The sequence below is a fragment of the Marmota marmota genome, unplaced genomic scaffold (genome assembly GCF_001458135.2).
Source record: "Marmota marmota marmota unplaced genomic scaffold, marMar, whole genome shotgun sequence".
In the NCBI taxonomy this organism is placed as follows: Eukaryota; Metazoa; Chordata; class Mammalia; order Rodentia; family Sciuridae; genus Marmota; species Marmota marmota.
The window spans coordinates 3,947,892-3,965,280 of record NW_025999968.1 but is presented as its reverse complement, the minus strand read 5'-3'; the positions used below and the strand labels follow the sequence as shown (position 1 = coordinate 3,965,280).

At 36.0% G+C, this 17,389-nt stretch overlaps 1 protein-coding gene and 1 non-coding gene across 4 annotated transcripts in view; both read right to left on the bottom strand.

Annotated features, from left to right (window-relative positions):
* LOC107136298 (limbic system associated membrane protein) overlaps positions 1-17,389 on the bottom strand; it is a 621,536-nt gene that overhangs the window by 90,791 nt on the left and 513,356 nt on the right. The gene's annotated exons all lie outside the window — the stretch shown is intronic.
* Positions 488-567, bottom strand: Trnas-uga. Its single transcript has one exon. It is a non-coding gene; the product is annotated as a tRNA-Ser (tRNA).

Genomic DNA, 17,389 nt, shown 5'->3' with positions numbered 1-17,389 from the left:
TAGGATGGTATCTACTTGGTGATTCCTGGACTAAAGAAATTCTATACTTCTTTGTTTTGACTGCAAAGTGTAAATATGAAATATATAAGTCAGTCTAAGATCTAATAACAAGCACCAAATACATAGTGAATGTTGGCTTTCTCTGTAATGAAACTATATTTGTATGGTATTTTGGCTCACTCAACTGAGCTCATTTAATTTGCCAGGAGAAGAACATGCCTTGCTTCTGAAGCCCGGGTTCCAGCATGAATATATGTGAAGTTCAACGAAACCTAATCTGCAGGCTGGTGGCAAGCCCATCTGACCTGCAACCTGAAACACAGTCACATAGCTGAGCCTTGTCTAGGTCAGTCAAGACAAAGTTAGCTGGCAAATCTATGAAGAGGAGAGGAAATGCATATTTTTGAAGGGGGTTTGTTACACAACATTATCATGGAAAGAGATGCCAGAAGCAAGTACTGGCTAAGTAGTAGATTTTTTTTTTTTTTGAGTTGGTGCTGGGGTTTGAACCCAGGACCTTGTGCATTCAAGGCAAGCACTCTACCAACTGAGCTATGTCCCCAGCCCAATAGTAGATATTTTTAAGGAAAAAAAATAATCTAGTTATGTAATTGGATTTAGGTCAGGCATTGACAAGTAAGAAAGATTTGTCCTTATAAATGCTCACTCAAAAATCGTATGCATATACATGTAAATGTAGATGTGTGTGTAGCTATTTATTTACACAATTTTGTTGATTAGGAAAGCTGCATAAAAATTATTATTTCATTTTCTTGTCATAAGCCATGCAATACTATGGCAAGGTTTAAAGAAGTAAAACTTCTGAAGTACTAATTAATTATCTTGTCATTGACATAAATATAGTAAGAGCTCCTTGTATTAATACATTTGTGATTATCTTCCTATCACCACCCTCAGCTTTTTCTGCTGTTTGTAGTCCCATCTGTTCCAAAACCCAGATTTCATTTAGAAAGTACTTAATTACTTCTTTCACACTTTGCTATTCTACAATGCATCTAACCTCAATCATGCTCAGTGTCTTTACCATAAATCATCCTTCCTGTTATTCAGAGTTGCAAGTATCCCCATTTTTCTCTCTAAAATAAACATCTTCCCAACACATTTGAAAACAAAGATGGGGAATATACATAAACTGACCCTAATCCAATCCAACATATGGTCCATGATTTCTGAGAGAACTAGACTTTCACAATTACTGCTGGATCTCTTGAAATTTCTAACCCTTCTTTTTGGAGTTTTGAAAAATCCACATAAAGAATGCTTAGTTTGAACAAATCCAACCTATTCCTATCTATCTCTTCACACCTCTTTTCCCCCTGTTCTGCCCTGATCTCAGAATGGAGGTATGGTAATGTAGAAAAGAAGAAAGTTAACTATGTGGCAAAATTGGATGGGTGCGATTATTTAGAATGAAATCCTGTCTATTCTAAGTCTGTGGCTAGGAAAAAAAAAGTGAGCTCTGAGGAAAGACACTCCATATTGATCTTTTGATCTCTAAAGATTTTAGTCCCTTTTAAGGTAAGTCTCTGTCTTACACCAAACAGAGGACAGACAGGAAGAAAAAGAAAGGCAATAGGGCAGCAGTATGACTCATTTATACCCTTTGCCGAGACAGCTGGCTCCTCTGAATAATCTCATTTCCCCTGAAGCACTCCCACCTATGCCGGCTGGGTAGGAATTTATTTAGGATTTTCCCATCCACTCTGGATACAGCCAACTGAAACTGAAGGACTGAACCTGAGGATGGCCAAGTCTTCTTGTGTCGAAAACCCTCAGTGCAGTTACCTAATATTCTACTTGAAGACCATGTTACTTGTTTGAAAATACATGTAAAATTGGAGGTTGAATATCTGTGTAATATCAATACATTTAATGCTGGCTATTGTGTTGGTGAATTTTCTCAGTCCTATGCACTGCTAGGGATGTGTGTATTCACACCTGTGTATAGGGGTTACTAAAGATGAAACTTAGACTCTGAGGCCCAAACTAGAGTTATATTTACATAATCTCAGAGACTTAAGAAGGTATCAAACTATAAAATCTGTGAGTAGATCCAAATCCAGGCAAAGATGATATTTCTAAATGAAAAAAATCACTAAATTAAATCTCAGAAGGTTTTCAGTTTTGGCCCTCAAATAAACACAGCCTTGGAGTGTCAATGAAATGGCCTTAGAGAGTGAAATTTAGTACAAATGGCAATGACCTCAGAGATTAATATTCTATAATGACACATGAAAATCTTACAAGAATAATTTACTTCCTTACTAAATATGAACTCTCTAAATATGAACAACATGGCACTAGTAATTCGTTTAAAGCATCCCTACCAAGCTATTGTCTAAGACATAGTTCTAAAAATTGAATAGTATGAAAGAAATTCTGTCCATGCTTCCATCAACTACTAACAAAATGTGAAAAACACACCAATCATATGAAGAACATCTTATATTACATTTAAATATAGCTGCAGCGGAAAGGATAATTGTAGGTACTCCTTGGGAACTGGCAGGAATATACTCTTTTGCAACTCTTCCATTTGTTATTGTTTGCAGACACAGTGCATACCTAACATTTGTTTTATGGAAACAAATAAAAAACTCAATAAACAATATATCCCTTCATCCTCTACAGCAATAAACTTCCATTTTAATGAGATTTCTATTCAATACTGCAATTCTGATTTCTCTTCAAGTTGACTAAAATAAGTTTTTACCTTAATTTTAAATCTCAAAAGCATTTGTAACTCTACATACAGATTCAATACAGAAAATGTTAATGTGTTTTCTCTAGGACATTTCATGAACTATTTCTTCAATGTATATAGAGGATATCAGGACATCAACCAACTAAAATAGTCAATGACCTAACAGATTAACAGTTATATAACTCTATTTGGTAATGCAAAAAGAATGCCTAACTTCCCTACTATATCTAAACTTTCTACAAAACAACATCATCCTGGTAGTTCAGGTTGGGCATCTCTTTCATAATACATTAGTAGTTTGGGATGAAGATATTTCTTACTTTTCTAGTCAAGAATAAGATGTTCTCAAAGTGAGTGGAATGATTAATAATAGAATATTAATGCCAGTCCCCAAATTGGAAAGGGGGATGTCTACTCTTTTTTTCCCTCTGAATTTCCAAAGCACATCTTTTCCTATTCTTTCCTGCTTCAATTTTCACACTTCTCCCTTTTCTTTTTCCCAGAAAATAACACCAAACAAATGACAATGAAACCTCAGTAAAAGAGAGACACGGTTAACCTTTCTGTACTCACATGTGAGTGACTGATAAAACTTACATTATGTCATTCTTGAAGGGCTTCTATATGAAAAGCAATTCATACACCCAAGGCAGGATTACCTAGTGGTGAAAACCTGAGCAGCCTCAGGCTTAATTTAAAATGAAGACTTTGCAAACTAGTTCTCTGAATTGCAAAGATCTGACAGGAATTAGTTCCAGGCTTATAAAGATAGGAAGCATCACAGACCTTAGGGAACTCACCCAGTTTGGCCCTCACCAGAAGCAGCCCAGTACAGTATGCTATAAAGATATCATCGTTTTCCATGTAGCCCTAGAAAATGTGAAAATTTCCCTTGCTCTTTTCTATGTGAAAAGAATTTATGGAAGGCTTAGGTAGCAAGAAAGCAGACATTTTGAATGGGGAATATTTCCTTTAAGACAAAAATTATACAATAGCTGTGTCTTCTATCTACTTTGCTCTTCCAACCCTCTTACCCCAAATGGTACTTCTGGTATGAATGGAAGGAAGATTGGGATGACCAGAGGCAGATTTCCTAGGTATCCGATTGTCACATTTTGATGGCATGATTTTAATCTTCCTCCTCCTTTTTATCAATGCTTGTTGCTACAGAATTTTGTAGCCCAATCCCACTTTTCACTTTGGAATTACCCATATGGTTTTCCATGACAATCAAGAAATTAGTAAATGTGAAGAATAGAAGGTCAGTGGGTTTAGACAAAGGGGAATGAAGGGAAGGGAGGAAGGATAGGAATAGGAAAGACAGTGGAATGAATCAGACATAATTTTCCTACGTTCATATATGAATATACCACCAGTGAAACTCCACATCACGTACAATCACAAGAATAGAATCCTAATTAGAATGTTATGCACCATGTATATGTAATATGTCAAAATATACTCTACTGTCACATATATCTAAAAAAAATAATAAAATACCAAAAAGTTACATGTTCAAATCACAGCATTTTATGATAGTTCTTATTTTTCCTTTTATTTACTGAGTCATTCTAAAAATAAGTATTCTAGAATCATCTAATGGAGGTTCCCACTCCCTCAGAGATTTTGGTGATATGTTGGATGATTGAACAGTTTTTGATGGTCAGTTGCAAAAAAAAAAAAGAAAAAGAAATTGGTAAGTGTGATGCAACTGAGATTTAAAATGGTTTTGCACATTGGAACTTGTTCTGTTCATGCTCCCAGTTCCTGCCAAGAGAGGAGACAAACCTTGGACTGGCTTCATGGAAGAACTTGAAAAGATCTGAAGCATGCCAAATCCTCCTGGTCAAAGTTTCCTTAGATCAGTTGACCTCCCCCAACATCCAAGTTATCTTAGATAAAATTAGCAGAACTACTTGGTCAACCACATTTGACACAGAACAAAATATGCTTAATGTTGAATGTCAAATTAATTTTTGTAATTTTTTTTTACCTCAAAGTGACAACATTCAAGCAACAGGTAATGGATTATCTAGTGCTTCAGGACCACTCCCTGACAAGGCCTTTTTGCAAATTCCAGAGGAAGATTTTAGTAATTTGTTCAATTTAGTCATATGATTTTTAAAATTTGCAAAAATCTTGCTATTCTTGTTACAATAGAGTACAACTGTTGCCTCCTTCCAACTGTCTTTTCTTCAATAATACTTCTTCTAGTAGTAGGTGGAATTTTAGTGGCTCCAGTTATTTTGTGAATTGTCCTAAACTATTAGTTGAGTTGGTACTGCATATAGTGAGGTAGAATAGAATTTAATTGAGATCATGATTCATTTCTTGAAAATTATTAGCACCTAGTAGGAATATCCTTTCTTCCCAGGTGTTATTTTGCTTAGCATTGAAGAGACAAAGGTAGTAATATTATATGAACATTATTTTATATCATCCAGCACCAGATTTAAATGAACAGTAAAGGTCAAAGTTGGATATGTACAAAGCCAGAAGTCAATAGAAAATTGTTCCAAACATCAAACATGTAAAAGTTATGCAGATTAGCTCAATAACTTGGGAAAACTATTTGAAAGAATCTGTGTACTTAAGGATCTAGTAATATCAGTTCCAAAAACATAACTCACAGAAGTGGTTTCATTTGTTCACTAAGTGACATGCAAAGAATGTTCTTCACAGCATTATTTATAGTAGCCCCAAACTAAAAAACACTCAATATCTATAAATAATAGAAAAAGATTTTTAAATTGAGATGTGTTTGCATACTGAAAAACTACAGCACAGGAATAAACCATATAAACTACATGTATATCACAAACACAAAATTGAGTGAAAGAAGCCAGGCACAAAATGGATTTCTACAGGTATGATTCAGATAGTGATTCCTCCTATGGGAGTGGAAACCAAGCGGCACGGGGGAGACTCTCTAGTTCTTGATCATGATGTCAATTTCATGAATGTGCATTTGTGAGAATGTATTGAGCCACACATGGTCACATTTCAGTATGTATGTGTCTTACAAAGATATCTGAAAAATTATAAACAGAGGATTCCACTGTCACCCAAATGGAAATTCTTTCCTATAGGAAAGAATGGGAGTCTGTCAGAGTACTACAGGCTTCATATATGATGGTTGTGAAGTTAAACGTGAAATTTCACTCATTTGAGAAATTTTTAAGTTTCTTGTTAACTTTATACAAATTAAGAAAATCAACAAAGATCTTAATTTGCCACTAGAATGGGAATGTTGGCCATAAACAAATTAATGAGTGCTGTCAACTCAAATAGTAGTTAAAAATAATCACTGTGCAAGAAAATTCTCAGTGTTCTTACATCTTAAAGCTCATAAATAAAAGAATGTCAGTAGACATTTCCTTTTCCCTAAGTTGATAACAATTCTAAACATTTGCATGATATTACCAATAAGAGTTGCAAAAATCAAAGGACTTTTAAAATAATCAATATCAAAATACATTTTTTGATTAATAGTAGTAGAGGAAAATTAAATTCTCTTTCATTTCCTCTATAGAAATTATTATAGAGGCATAGTCTTATGAAGAAGTAATCAAAATATATTCAACAAAAGGGTAAGGTTTAAAATATTAATTATATTTTGGACAGTTAATTCATAAAATAATGATCATATTCTCTTGATTTTATGTTTATTCTATAAACCAGTTTATAATTTATTGCAACTTATATTTTTACTGTAAATAAAAATTGATTTTTATATCTGATTCAATTCTTCTTTTTTAGAAGTCTTGCAAGATGTAGAAACTTCAGGTTAGATTGCAGAAAACATAGATGCCCACACAGGGAACGGACTTGTGTACTTCACAGCTATGTGTACCAATTATAATGCTGTCTCTTGGTAAGTGGGCTATCATCATATCAAATTCCTTCCAACCTTCTGACTGCTCTCCTATACCAAGACCAGGCCTTTTTTCCCCTCATTTTCTTTGTTTTTGTTTTTTCCCTCTACTACCTTTCTTTGTTCTTTCTCACTCCTAATTTAGACAATCCTGTATACGATATAATTTAAATTAGGGAAATAAGCATGGATAACTTAGATGCTAAATTCTTCTCCACAAATTTAAACTATTTTTCTCCTAGTCCAATTGAACAAGGTTCTGTTATACCTACCTTCATCCAGGACTCTTGCCTGGATCTTGGCTCAAACCAAATATTTCCCCATCACCTACAATTCCTCACCTAGTACCTGGTTCTGCTCCCATTTTATCTATTTCCATGAAGCATCTATGGGCAAAGGAGAGAAGCAGGCAAATGAGGTATTTGCTGACCATACATGAGCTTGTTTAAGACCTTCAAGGTTTTCTAAATGAAGGAGTATCCTCAAATTGAAATTCTATATGAGTGCAAAAAAAAAAATGAGTTTATTCTGAGCTCTCTACCTTCATGCTAGAATTCGAGGAGAGAGGAAACACAATTAAGTTAAAAGTAAAGGCCTTCTTTGATAAGCTATTTTATTTAAACTATCTTCTTCTGAGTTAAGACCACTAACTCAGCCTTCAGACAACTCACTGTGAAAAATGAGAAGCATCTGTACATATTTTTTTTCCTACGAGGTGCTCAGAAAAAAAAGTCTCAAGTCGCTGAAAGAAGGATTAATTTGGTTGTAATGAAACTGACACACAGGAAAAAATTTAAAATCAATCTCATGCTTAAAAGCAGAACAACAGTGCTGGTGCCTCCATATTTTCTCCCTCTTCCCACTGCTAGCTTGTGACCAGTGAACACATAATATGCATATTACCCACAAATCTCTCCTCTATTTAAACTGAAGAAAAGAAATATCATGTTTTTAATCAATCTATTTGCACTTGGTTGTCAAATCTGACAAAGGCACTTTGATTTCCTTTCATTATTCTCAAAACAGCTAAATGCATATGAGCAAAGAAGGAGAATGAAAGGAAGGAAAATTAAGGGTTAATCTACCTTCCTAAATTCAGACAGAAGTAAAAAAGGGAGTACTGTGTTTATTCATGGCCTATAAAAATAATCTGTGCTATGCTTCCTTCCCACTGACAATTGCCAGAATCATCAGGTATAAATACAGGTTTTTGTCCTTTCTCATAGAATCCATTGTTTTTCTGTGATTCTTTATTTTTTCTGTTTTATTAGCCGAGTTCTTGTCATCAAAGCAGGCCAGTCTCTTGACTGAATTGTGGGGTCTTTGAGGCTTCGTAGAAACATCACTAAGGACATCAGGGGTATAGCATTTTGATATTGTGGGTCAGCACTCTTCTACTGACAGTGGAGAGACCAAATCCTCATCAAGGAACCAGGTCAATGGGCCAGCTGATTATAAGTTTCAGGCAACAAGGGTGCTCATCTGGGAGTGTAGGTCTCTACAGGGGAGCAGAACCCCCATTAGTTCCACAGGTTGGCTGATCATTGGAACTTCCTGAGTATGATTTCTAGAGGGAATGAATAGTGGTACAGAATTCCCAGCTTATCTTGAATTTCACATAAACAACAAAATTTTCAGTATAAGTTCCCCTTTGGGGGTAGTACATCAAGAGATGATATATTTCTTTTGAATGATTGTACAGAATGTAAAGGAATTATATAACAAGTGTGTGTGTGTGTGTGGGGGGGGCTGGGCTGTAGCTCAGTGGTTGAGTACTTGCCTCGAACGCGTGAGGCACTGGGTTCGATCCTCAGCATCACATAAAAAAATAAATAAATAAACAAAATAAAGATTTAAAAAAATATATAACAAGGCGTATGTGTGCTTAATCCATAAAAAATGCGGCAAATTTGTAATTCCCTTCCAGTGTACTTATTCCCGGAAGAATACAAAATATATCCCTAAGACCACATTTATCATTCTGTAAAACCCTCAATATTTTTTAATTCATTTGTTTTTTTTTTAATATCTAAAGGGTTACCTCTTTAAACACCAATTTTATATTTGACTTCTTGGAATGGAAATCTTTCTTAAATACCTAGCATATACATTCTAGTCATTTCCAAAGAAAAACTCCTATTAATTCAACTTGTTTCCTTAAAGAACCAGCAGGAGTATTTAGTATTGTATAATACATTGATCTCTTTAAAATTCATTGAATAATATTTTGGGCTCTTTGACTTTTACTCAGTATCTTTACACTGCTATGAGTTTTAAGTTTTTGCATTTAAAATTTTTTCCTTTTTTTCCCCCTGGTCAGGCTGTTAACTATTATTCTTGGCCATTTCTCATTTTTCTAAGATTCTTTACCTCTTTAATTTATTTCATCTTATCTGCTAAAACTTAAAACGAAGTCACCAATGCATTAAATCTAGTTCTTGGGAATGTACAAAACTTTTAAATAAAAGGCCCCATAATAAAGGTCCTAACAGAGTCTTTCTATGAAAAAGTGCATTCGTACCAAAATTAATGGCCTTAGCTGCTACAATAGATGTCACAAAAGTACTTTTCTGAAATTGACTGATACCTGGTTCTAGGTAGGTGTAGTTATAAGGTAGCCTGTACCTAGGAAGATAGATGAAGAGTAATATGTTCTTTCTGCGGCTACACAGTAATTCCTGAGATAAAAATGGCGTGAGGGAAGAAAAAAATGGAACTAGTAGCTGCAAGGCAAGTGGCTCTGGATTCAAGAGACAGAAGACACTGGGGCATTGTGAACTGTTAGAGGGCTTCATCTGGTCTACCTGTCACTGCCTGGTATGACCTTGTACCATTCATTCAAACACCTGTGACTTGTTTTTTCATTTGTAAAATAGTTTTGATAATTAATAACACCTGTGAGAAGGAAAAAAACATGGCTGCTGCTCTCCTCATTTTTTCTAAACTGGTCACATGTGAAGCTGCTTCCACTATTTTTCCATGGAGTCCACACTTCACTACCCTTCATGGAGGGACTTTCTAATTCAATGGAACAGAACCTCAGCTTTTATCTTCACAGTTAATCAGTGTGGGATTTCTATGCCTTGAAAATATGTTTCTAAGTTCCATGTCTCCCTGAATTCTGTGCTCATTCAGGGAAGACCTTTTGCCCTACCTGGAAAGTCCCTGAATAAAACCTGCTCTCGGGTTTCTATATGGTCACTTCATGACTGCTTCTATATTGTCACTCCCTGCCCCTGCCACTGCTAGGTAGGGAAGTGCAGACCCTGACATTTAGATGTGGAAGGAGGATGAGAAGGGATAAAAACCTCACTGTATGACTACAAATCTAGGCTTCCCACTGGCGCCCCCTGACAGACACTCCACACTGGGTGGGGTTGAGCTCTAGAAGTGTAAGAGTGTGCATTGGTGATGGGGGAGCACAACCTCCTCAGATACTTGCCCAGGTATTATCATCATCATCATCATTGTTATTTTTTGGTTGTGGGGATTGATCCCAGAGTTTCTTTATCCTGAGTTACATCCTCAGTCTTTTTAACTTTTTTTTTTTTATTTTGAAACAGCTATTATTAAAGCTGATCATTTGTCCTTTCAGTTGGCCAGGGCTGTTGTTGTATATAATTTTCTCCATAGCAATCTTGTAGGGAGGAAGGCAGAACAGCATGAATATCACTACACCCCATCCAGAAATCATATTATTCTTAGAGGATTATGGTGATTACATGATAAAAAAAAGTGCTTGACACACAGTAGGCCCTTATTACTTAGTTATTTACCTGTCACTTCTCTCCACCAAAAGAAGAGGGAAGGAACTGAATGAAATGGTAGGAGATGAAATGGTAAAAGTGGTAAATCACTGTGTTCGACCCAATAGGGAAGCTGGGACAAATAACTAATAAATGATTGTAAAGGCTTTTGGAAAGATAAAGTCTATAGAAATGCAAAATAATAATATCAAGGAAGGAGAGACGTCAGTTGAATATAAAGGAGACAGCTTTTATTCCCTTACAAATATCTTGGTCACCATCAGCAGCAGTGGAGAAGAAAACAGAAAGAAGGGTATGTGACAGTTTAATAGTGTTTTGTTAAAAATAGAACATGCTTTAAGAATGTCTGGACTTCCTTTAAAATGAAAAGATGAGCACTGACTCACTGCCTGCTAGAATAAATTCAGAAGTGCCTCTAGCAAAACTCACTGGCTTTCCCACCTCCAAGCTCTAATGCTAATTAACTTGGGAGGGTAGATTTTATGTATGAAAGGAACAATGTCAGGAATCCATGCCGGCAGGCAGAGTGCCACTTCACGTGAAGCAGTGTGCACATCTGGCCAGCATAGCCTTCCACTCTGAATTCAAATCCCACTCCAGATCCAAAATACTAGTCCATAATATTCTCCTTGAGGAAGCCCAGGGGTTTAAATAAGCTCAAGGGAGATCTTGCTTAAGGATTTAGAAATCTGGAACAACAAGGAGCTTCTGGATTTTTCTCTGACTGTTTGGGGGTTTAGTGTTTCTCCAGAGTTTGGATAATAAATACTATTAAAAAAAGAAAGAAAGAAGGAAAAGAAAAGAAAGTTTTTATTGCAAAATGCAAGAGAATATAAAAAAGAATCAACACATTTTCAACAATAGGAGTTCTTAAAACCTTTAAAATGTTAATGTGTACTATGAATTTCCCAATGATAAAGCAGTGGTTTCCCAAATATATTTTATCATGGGACTGTTTTCCAGAGCATTTAGCAGGACAAGTCATAGTTACACTTTGGGAAACACTGTTCTGGGGACATTTACAGATATTTTCTTTTTGGGTTTCCTCAGGATTTTCTGGAGAGTTAAATCCAGAGAAGAGCCAAAAGAGTTGCAGTCTGCACTAGCTATTTAGGTTGCATGTCAGAACATGTTGGTAGCAATATGATTCTCTAAATTTGTCCTAGGGTCTGCATGCAATGAGTACATACAGTTACCTGAAAGAGATTTTTCTGAGTTTAACAAGTATAATTAGAATGATATTCACCTGGGATTCAGCCAACTACCATCCTCCCTTGCTGTGCTGGCACCATGCATGCCTCACTTAGTGGAAAACTCAGACATGGAAATGGGGAACTCAGTGCTTCCCTGTTTGAAGGCTGTGGGAACTGGCCATGGTGACCACCCCACCAAATAGCTAGAGCCAGGCAAGGGAGGAGCGAGTGCATGGTGAGTTCTTTTTAACCCCTGTGAACAAACACCCTTCAAGTATGTGCTGAAGGAACCGAGGACCTGTCAGGCAATGGTCATTTGGAGCTGTGCATCAATGTGTATAGCACGGGAGTCTCAGATGACACCACAATATAAATTGAAGCAAATCAGTTCAGTATCCAGAACCCAAAGGAGAGAATTATGCTGAAATCGTGGAAAAGGATAAAGAAGCCTCATTTTAATATGTTAAACACACACACATAACTAAGGCAGCCAATCTGAAACAGAAGCAGATGTATTCAGGGTACAAAGAATAACATTTTTAGCTTGCTTGGGTTCCTTTCAAACAGTTATTCTCAACACTGAGAGCTTTCTGAGAAATGCATTTATATAGGTACAAAGCATGTGTCTCTGTGGCAGCAGGAGTCCTTATTTGCATCAGATTTTCTTTAGCACCTGTTTGTTTCAGAGGGTACTGCCTTCCTAGGATACACACCAGAAAAGGAATTATATGAAAAACGATGCCTTACTTTGGAGAGAAGAGGCAGAGCAGAGCATTCACAATTCCTATCAATAATGAGTCTGCTTTCCTTGAAGAATAATAAAAAGGTACTTTAAAAAAATTATTATTATGAGAGTTGTGATTACTCTTTTATGCACAATGGCATGATGTCTATTTTTAAGCCTTGTCCTTGGAACACAATAAGCATTCAATAAAAGATGTAGCCTGAACTCTTCCAATAATTCAATCCTGCACATCCACTAAATCTTTTGTGTCAGATTGCCATGAAATCTAAATGTGATGCTGTTTTACTCTGTTAATTAGAATGATTTTGTATCTATCTCTATACATAGTCCAAACATGAACTTTGCACAATCAGCAACAATCTAAATTCTTAAATATCCTGGGAAGGGGACATGGCATCTGGCTCCACTTTAAACTGTGCTTACTTTTGACAACAGAACTCTCTAAAAATGACATTTGAGTCTATATTTATTCACATCTAATTTATTTCAGAGGGACAGACCCAGTTTCCAAACTGAAAGATGGTCTTCCTGATGACCATTAGGAATAGCCTGCTTTCTTAAGATGTGAAAACAGAGAGAACAGGAATGGCCTCTGTGTATTATAATACATCCTGTCCTCAGTTGGTTGATCGAAGCATAATACATAGTTTGGATGTGGAATTGTACCTAAAGATTTAATCCTAGAATGTCTATTTCTTTACATATCTTCTTAAACTCAACAAATCAGAATGTTCCAGTGTGGGTTGTGATCTCAAAGATACCACTTTCTGTCTAAGTGCAAATTTTTCAGGTGAAGAAACTGAGGCAGGATAAGAAGAGCTTCACCTAAACTCAAATTACCATTAGATATGAAAGCCAGATTTTCCTAGGAATTCTAATGCTGAAGCTTAGCAACTGCAGATTTGGAGCTCATCTATGTTTGCTACTGTTCTGCATCATGGAAGGATAGAAGGATAAATGGGTAGGTATGTGTTTAAAAGGAGAGATGTTTGCTGCTCCCATTTATTTGATTCTTGTCTCTTGTCTTCTGCATTAAAGCAGAAGCAGTAAGCAAAAGAATGAGGGTGAACTGGACAAAATATAATATTTTTCTAGTTGCCTTCCTGGGCCTTGGTGTTGATATGTGGATTCTGCATCTGGATGAACAGAGCTGATTGGGGCTCATGAACTTGGAGTCAGATACGTCTGGAACAGCCTGAAACATTATTTTTTATTTATTTAGAAATATTCTTTGCTGAAAAGTTTTGCTTTTTCCCCTATCAATTGTGACAAAACAAAACAAAACAAAAATTTCCATTTCTTCCACCCACTCATGTTCTCCTCATCCCTTCTGTATTATCCCTCTTTGCTTTACTTGTGAATAGCAGGCACTCTGTAAGCCTGGTAAGAAAAGCTAAAGCAGCAGGAGCATGATAGTGGGAAGAGACTCTGTCCAGCTGCTCTGGATAAGCCTTGGGAGGTTTTGCCACTGGAAACAATCTGGGTCTGAGAGCGTGAGCTTAACCTGTCAGAAATGGCAGCCAAGAACAACTTACATAATCACTGCCTTTTGCCAATTTTGCAGCAAAATACAAAAAGAGGAAGGCATGTGAGGCAGTAATATATATTATAATACATTTTTATAGGTTTCAAAGTGTGTCCTTGGCTGCCTTTTCTTCTCATTCTACCTACTTTGCTTGTGCTGTAATTACTCCCTTGATGTGGATGCATCCCAAAATAGTGTTTCCAGACTAGGTCTCTTTGCTGAGCTGCACATACCTATTTTCAACTATCTCCTACACATATTAACCTGATGTCACACCAGCATTTCTAAAAGCAACATGTCAAAATCCAGACTTTCATCCCATTTCTGCAAACCAGCTTGTCCCCCTGTATTTTCTGCTTCAATGTGTACCTAACTTCACTCAACAATCTAAGCCAAAATATTATTAAATTTTCCTGGATTTTCACTTGCCATAGTAGCCAACATTCAACTAATTACCAAATAAGATCTTCTACATGTCACTCCAACAAATCTACCTCTTCCATTTTCCATTATCATGGCTTTGCTCAACATTTTATGTTATCTCAGGGGCAATGAAATTTAATCCATGGGCATATATAGCATACTGTGCCTTATAAATGGAGTATAAACATCTCTTAAATGAATATGGGTTGTTTGCAAAAGTTGTATATATTTAGGAAAAAATAAATTCTCAATAATTGGGATTGTGACCTATAGACCACAGTCTCTAGCAAAGTCAATTAAATTATAAATCAGTAACAAGATTTAACTCGGAAAAATTCTGTCCATTTAGAAACTCTAAATAATCAACAGAAGAATATAAAAATGTGAATAAGCAATAATACACATCAGTTTTGTGACTTTTAGTGGGTAATCTAAGTCCTTAAGTATCATCATCATCATCATCATCATCATTATTTTGATACCAAGGATTGAACCCACGAGCACTTAACCACCGAGGCACATCCCCAGTCTTATTTTTGTATTTTATTTAGAGACAGGGTCTCACTGAGTTTCTTAGGGCCTTGCTAAGTTGCTGAGGCTGGCTTTGAACTCCCAGTCCTCCTGCCTCAGCCTCCTGTGCACTGGGATTACAAGCATGCCCCACCATGCCTGGCTTTAACTATTATTTTATAAAGAAGTAAATGTTATTATTTATAAATAAATAAAATCAGCATGTAGTTTTAGAACTTATATAAAGAACAATTTGTAAAAATCTCCTTCTTCTGTAAAAAACTCCAGAAAGAGAAAAGAAAATGATAATAAAAACTTGAGCTCAAATTAGTGGAGAACAACAGGCAACTAACAATAAAAAACCAAAAACTATTTTGTTCTTTAAAAAGATTAAGAATTACCTGTTAGGAGTACTCAGGAAAAAAAGAAAGAAAAGGAGAGAAGGAAAAAAGTAGAAAAGACTACGCAGATGCTAGTCAAAAAGTGGATGTCATCCCATTGGAAAATTGGATGTTATTTTAAAAATGAAGCACCATCATATATATTTGAGAAATTACTTATTGGAAATTTAGAAATATTTATGTCAAATACTTTTTCTTTTCACTTTTTTTAAATAAAAAATATACAACATTATAGTTGTACACAATGATGGGATTTATGTTATATATTCATACATGCTTACAATGTAATCATATAATTTGGTCGATATCAAAACCCCTCAGCACTTCTTCCCTCCTTCTTCTTATCATCCCCTGCTCCCTTTCTTTCCCCTACTGATTTTCTTTGATTTTTAAAATGAGATTCTCACCTTCTACTTTTCTTTTCCTTTTTCCTCTCTACCTTCTACATTTAAGAGAAATGTATGTCAATACTTTTTAAAATACAGATAAAAATTTCAAATGCCTAAAACCATATAATTTAGAAAAATGGATTCAAAAGGAAATAGAAAATATTCATAGTTTTATTGCCCCTTAAGAAATTTACATGTTGGCAAAAGAAACATCACGCTCAGATAAAATGATAACAAAGTTCTACTAAATATTGATGAAAATAATAATAGAAACAATCCAAATTCACCACACCCTTCTTACATTCTTATCACAATTCATTTTTTTTTAGGCTGGCAAAACCTTAAAATTCTCTCCTAGCTTGAGTCCTTGTCTTCTGTCTCATCTATCCCAGATCTACCCCTCACTTTCAGTGTGATCTTTCTCAGATGTACATCTGATCATGCCAATTTCTTAGGGACATCCTTTCCGCGGCTCTTCATCAACACCAGGGCAAATGCTGCTGTTCCTTCCTATGGTGTCCTGTCTCCCTCTTTGTCTCATCTCATACCTGCCTTTCCAACCTCAGCCCCATTGTTCTGTTCTTGCTCTTTTCCAAACGGTTCACTTACTGGTTCTCTGCCTTCACAATCTCATCTTTTAAAATAAGATTTAGTTGGTACCTTTTATGAACCACTACCAAATTTTTGCTATGTTCTTCACAGACCTATCAAACCACATTGAGCTATGATTTCTAGAAATGTTTGTCTTTCTCAAGATACTGTGAATTCCTTGAGGAATCTGTGGGTTTGCATGACGTTGTACATGTCTGGGCTGTTGTGGGTCATAGTTTACTTCACGGCATATCACAGATGAAATGTCTTTTGAACAACTTGTCCTAATCATCAAGCAAAAATCCTCTTTCTATAGGAAAATATATTCTAGGTTACAAAGAACATCCCAAATTACACTTTTGGAATACAGCCTACATCTAGGTTAGCCTATGTCTTTATTAGTTATGAAAATTTTTTCATAAGTTTGGAATTTATAATAAAAGAATCACCTTTCTCTCATAAGTACCTCAAAAATAGGAAGCTCACAGTTGGTCTAATAGAGATGATTCTGGGAAGTATTCTTTAGTGCACACACTTATAGTATCCTGAAAAAAAATCAATGTTTTACCTCCTCCCTGCTGAGTTTCATTTCACCATACAGACCTATCATTATAAACCCCCAAATATACCTGTTCGGTTTTTCATCTGTGAACAACATAACACTGATTTCAATTAAATTCCAAAATAGGTACCCCAGAGTCCTCCCTAGAATTTTTAATATTTGGCCTTTAATATAAATTGATCCTTTGCTATTGAGTCAGTAACACAAAACCAGGAAAAGGCTTTGAGAGTTATTAAAGTCACAGGCTGCTCAGCTGCATGGGGCATACTTGGGAACATGTGCTGTAGAAAATATAGACTTACATAGAAAAGTCACTGATCTACAAAACATGGGAGGCTCAGCACATGAACCTGGCCAAAGATGCCAACGTGTTCATTCCCCGCACCTGCATCAATAACTTCAGTTCTCCCCAAATGAGGAGGTCTCATCTTGTTTGCTCCTCAGGGGCATCTTCTATTCTAAAATGTCAAGGAACTAAAAAAAAAACCTTAGTTGGAAATTACTGGGCATTTGTTTTTGCAAAATGTTGGAGAGATGGCATGAGGTTTCAGAACACCAGAATGCCAAGGTCATAAGGCTAGGGCAGAACTAGAAATAGCAAACATGACTTTTGGAATTCATCTGACCACTGGACCTTGGAAACAGGTGCTGGAACCTTATGGAGAGCCGTTAGAGTTCCCATTC